Here is a 5,426-nt window from a genome sequence, read left to right on the forward strand (position 1 = left end):
GGACCCAGGCCTCCTTAGCCTAAAGAGGAGAAGGTTGAGAGGGGACTTGATAGCAGCTATATCAGAGGAGTGCATCAGGAGCTGGGTGAACAACTATTCACGAGGGCACCCTGGGGAAGACCAGGACTAATGGATACAAACTCCTGGAAGGCCACTTCAGGCTTAATAGCAGGAAAAACTCCTTCACAGTCAGGGTGTCCAGACTGCACAATAAACTCCCTCCAGAGATGGTGCAGTCACCTCCCCTGGAGGTTTTCAAGAGGAGACTGGACAGTCACCTTGCTGAGGTCACCTAACCCCAGTTGTCTTTCTGCCTAGAGCGGGGAGGCCGGACCCAATGATCTGCAAGGTCCCTTCCAGCCCAACTGTTCCTGCAAAAAGCGCAAATTGTGACTGATTTTAGGTGCATGAGACTTCCACTGAAATGTTATGTTTCAACTGCAACATTGTGAATGACTTCAAAAAGGACAGGAGCAGGCTTCTAGCCTTGGTTTGTTTGCTGTTTTAGTTCTGTTGCGGTGGTTCACACGTCTCAAATTCCCAATTTGCATTTTACTCAAGGGTGGAAGTAGATTTGTTTCCCCTTTGGTTTATAGTTAGTTCCTAGTTACAAATATAGGAATTGGAAGGCTGAATCAGATCTAATGTCCCATGCATACCAGGTGGTTCGAGGAAAGGCACAAGGAAATCCTTAGCGGTCCATCATGGACTAACCTGCATGCAGGCAAAGATTCATCCTAGTCTCTTCTCAGGCAAGGTTCTTTGAGCAGATGTGAGATCTTTTATTAGACCAACTGAGTAGCTGGAAAAAAAGTTATTTGCAAGCTTTTGGGCACAATCACCCTTCCTTCAGGCAGAAGGAGTCTCTGCTGTTCTGAGACTCCAAGGAGTGAGAGAAGCTAAAAATGTGACCGGATGACAGTGAGGATGTAAATAAGTAGAAATTAGGAAAACACCAGGTAAAGCAGGGAAGGGAGGGAGGAAAAAAGCCAAAGGTGAGTAAGGGGGATGCTACACGCTCCCCACAAATGCATGTAGGGGGAGGGAGGTTCAAGCTCTTTGAAACAGTCTTGAAAAAATCAGATCACCATAGATGGCTGCCACTATGAATAACACTTAAACCTGTTTTTTCCATTGTATTATACCTTCATGAAAATGATCTCCTTATTTTTGACAAAATTAAAGTTAAAATGTTACACTAGAACAGCTCAGCATTTTTACCCTGTGAACAAATGAGAAAGGGGTGCTAAGTAGTTATTCCCATGTGTTCATATTTGCTAGCCCCATCCCTCCCACCACAGTATCACCAACCTGCAGTAATAACACAAAATACACAGGTTTTCCACATACTTCACATTCCACTGTTTTAATCATTAACAAGGTAGCCTGTTGGGGAAAGGTACACTGACCTCTCTGAATGTGTAAGCATCTACCTGCTTCATGCTCATTACTTTTGAAATGAAAAATGTGACCTTTCTATTTTAAACACTCAACAGACTCCTTTGAAAAACAGTCAGATGCGTAGCTCCCCTGAATGAAATGCATTCCTTTTGGGAGAGAAGCACTCGGACAAGCTGCTTCCTGGTTCTCCTGTCTCTCTCGTATTTCAGCTGGCCCATGGAGAGATTAAAAGAACGTATTTACCTATTACTAGTGCAAACAGAGCACTGCAGATTATTTTGAGCCATCTGTTTTCCTACAGAGAAGTAGATAGCACAAGGGCTCAGAATAGTTCTAGACTTGAAAATAGGACCCCTGGAGCTTATTAGTACCTGAAGGTCTATGCAGAGTAAATGCATCACAGCACATCTTCCTTTGGGAGATCTGCAATGGGCTAAACCTGGCATTAAAGTCTCAGGACTTAGGGCCTCTCCCTGGGGGTCGGGCTTCACAAAGCTGTGATGGCCTAAGCACCCTATGCCTTATTGGCCTCAACAGAAACTAAGTTGTTTTTCCCCCCCTCCCCCATATGGTTCTGCCTCCAAAAGTAAAAGCAGGGGCATGCTGAAGTGCTGCATGATTTCATATATATGGTATGAAACATGGCAATTGGGTTGAATGATGCAGGCAAACATCCCTGTGTTACCACAAGAGGACTTTGTCACCTTAGGTAGCGCATTGTGCCCCACCTTTTTTATAAACATAAAAATGCAGTTTGTTCAAAACAAGCACTGTGGGAAGGAAGCTTATATGTCACTGGAGATGAGGTATTCCCATGAGGCTGGACTCCTCTCTTACAACAAAACTGTAGCTCTGCAGGGCTCTCAGCTGCTGCCTTCAATCCAGTTTACATGCACAGTTCACTTCCGCTAATGACAAACCAATTATGCAAAATGCTAACTTATAGCTGGTATTTATATAGTATCCTCCAACATTAATTAAACCATAATATGGCTGTAAAGTAGGTAAGTGGACCGTTTCACAGAAGGCAGGCAGAGAAAGCAAGTGATTAGCTCAAGAGCACAGAAATAGCATTTAGGTCACAGGTGAGAATTTGAGTCCACTTCCTGTGCAGGTTTAAAGTGCATTTCCCATTCTCATCCCCTATACTGCTTTATGATTTAACGACACTGTAGAGTCATCAGCATTGTAAGACATAGGTTTACTAGCAGTTTGACTGAAATCATTCACTTTAAGTAACGTGGTAGGGCTTGGTCTGGCAAGCCGCGTTCTCAACCCCCACTGCAGTCGTATGCCACGCAATCCAGGGCTGTGTCCAGATGAGTGCAGAAGTGTAGGTCAAAAAAACCCATGCCCAAAAAAGCAGGGTGGTGCAAGTGGCGGCAGCATACGGCACCCAAAACCGGAGACTGACCAGCCGGAGCCACACACCAGCTGCCAGCCAGGTTTCCTGCCGTGACTGCAGCCCTGGCAGGCCCCAAAGGCTGCTGGGGCCTGCACAGTTGCTGGCCCCAGCCTTCCCTACCCCACTCGGGGTAACCTGTGGCACACCAGACCATGTCCCTGGGGGACAAGTAGCAGTGACACAAGGAGAAAAAAGTGCCCAAAAGCTTGCAAAGAACTTTTTTCCAACTACTCAGTTGGTCTAATAAAAGATATCACCTCTGTTCAAAGAACTGTGCCTGCCTATGTGCTTAGACCAACACAGCTACCACTAACAACCCTTTTGAAAACCAGCATTTTTTCAATTAGCTGGATCACAGCTCTGCTAGAAATAGTAAACTCCAGCTGTTCTGGTGGGAAGCCAGTTGCTCAGGATGTCATCAATCAACTGCATAGGCAAAACTGTCCTTGCTGCAGAAACAGAGCAAATACCAAGAAGATAAGCAGAGCTATAGTGGGCAAGACAAATGGTCTGCCTCGCCTGCTTCCAACAGTGGCAGTAGGGTATGCTTCAGAGGAAGAGTTTGTGTACAAGGCAGGTCTAGTGTAATCTGTTCTCTAACATACCCCTCTCAGCATCAACCAAGAGTATTAGACAAATTCATAGAGGACAGGTCCACCAATAGCCATTAAACAACAGTGAACTGTGGGCAGCTGTTTTACAGCCATCGTTATTGCTTTTCAACCCCTGCCCCATTTTACTGTCTTTTTAGTATGTCAAACATGCACCAGAACATTGGTTAACTTTTTTTTTCTTACAGCACCTGCACAGCCCCGAGGTGTTTGTAAAACCACAAGGAAGCCAAGAGCTTCTTCCCCCTTCTCTCCTGAACTAGGGCAAAAGTTGCAAGGTTGCATTAGCTCCCTAATATGGAGGTATGGAGAGCAATTATTAGCTTACAAGGTTCTTGGGGTAAATTGGGTCTTTTATTAGCACAATTACTAGCTTACTAGGCCATTATTAGCTTACCGTGTTTCCCTCTTCTCTTTGTAAGAGGAGCGCCCTCTAGTGTTAGAGGCACCGAGAGATGCCAAATAAACAGATACTTTGGAACTTCACCCTTTTATTTGAATCTTTTTTTTTTTACCTTAAGCATGAACTTGTGCAGAGAACAGAAGTAGTTTCAAATATTTTCTTAATTTCTTGCCATCCCCCTATCAAGTCTATGTACACAGCATTACTTAAGTCATGCAGATTTACAAAAAGGAACGCGCTGTTCTTGGTGAATGCCAATTCAGTGAAGGCTTCAGACGTGGTGTAGATTGGCCTCTGTCTGGTCTTTACTTATTTATAAGTAGCAAATAACTGAATAAAAGCCTTACAGCATGAAGACAAGCTCTGGTTATGGTTGTGTCTTTGGGAGCTGAGAAAAGAACTCAGTTGGTCTAATGAAAAATACCTACTCAAAGAACCTGGCCTGTCTACTTAATTTAGGTAGTAGTGAGGGCTTTGCCTCTACAGACCAGGCAAGGCTTATCTGAGAAACATTCATGTCTTCAAGGACAGTGAGTTACAAGAGGAGGATCTTAAGGTAAAAGTGGAGGCCTGTAACAGGAAGACTGAAAAACTAGCTGCTCCATTTCATAAAATAAACCATCACTGGTCAAAGCCAAGCTTTGTAGGAAAAGTGCTTCTTGCTGCAACAGAAGCATTTTCCAATGTGCAAAAACAACACTTTTCTCTAAGACAAGTTTCAGAAGTTGAAATGCACTTTTAAACCATTGCCTGTGAGCAGGTTAGGTTACTATTTTATATTGCACCATGCCATTCAGGTACATGCTACTTTAACTCATGTTCCAAAAGTAATCTTCAATCTATACACTCAAGTGACTTGTCAACCAATTCCATAGGAAACATTCACTGCATTACACACGCACGCTATCTACAGAACTGGTGAAGTGTGATGAACCAGGGATCTGGAGAGATTCACTCTGCACTATTTCTCCATCAGCATAAGTATACCCAAGCCCCAGGCCACAAATGAACATTACACTGAAAAAGTGTGCATGCAGTCACATTTATTGGTGCAGTCACGATTTTTGCAATTCAGGGGCACATGTTTAACGAAATATATTCTCCAAAATAACTAGTGCTAATGATACACAACAACAGGATGTCATACCACTGGAATAAGTTGATAAATACTAAGGTTTTAGAAACTGTTTGCTAACATCAGTCATTTCACTGTAACAGAAACAAATAATGCTTACATCAGTGTAGGTCCCTGCTAAACATGTAAACTTTGACAAGCTTTTAAAGTGCCATTAAAATCACGAGATGTGCATCTCTTCATACAATATAAAATGTTTGTGAAAGGCCACATGATTAGAGTATGTTAAGCTCCTTTTTCTAGGAAAAAGAATTTAGTGCTGGTGAAAGGGGCCAGACTGGCAGCCTTGGAAACTGAAGTCCTATAGTGAATCAAAGAAGTGATACTTATACGCCTCAACCTTTAACTACGGAGTTCACTGCTGGGAGGAGCAAGTTCAGTCTCCACGGTCCATTCTATCCCTGGCCCCTCTGCTGAAATATTCAGCAAAGGAAGTAATGCTAATTGCATTTTTTTTTCTTCGTTTGGGGG

Source organism: Gavialis gangeticus, unplaced genomic scaffold (genome assembly GCF_001723915.1).
Source record: "Gavialis gangeticus isolate Ggan-Ray unplaced genomic scaffold, GavGan_comp1, whole genome shotgun sequence".
NCBI lineage: Eukaryota > Metazoa > Chordata > Crocodylia > Gavialidae > Gavialis > Gavialis gangeticus.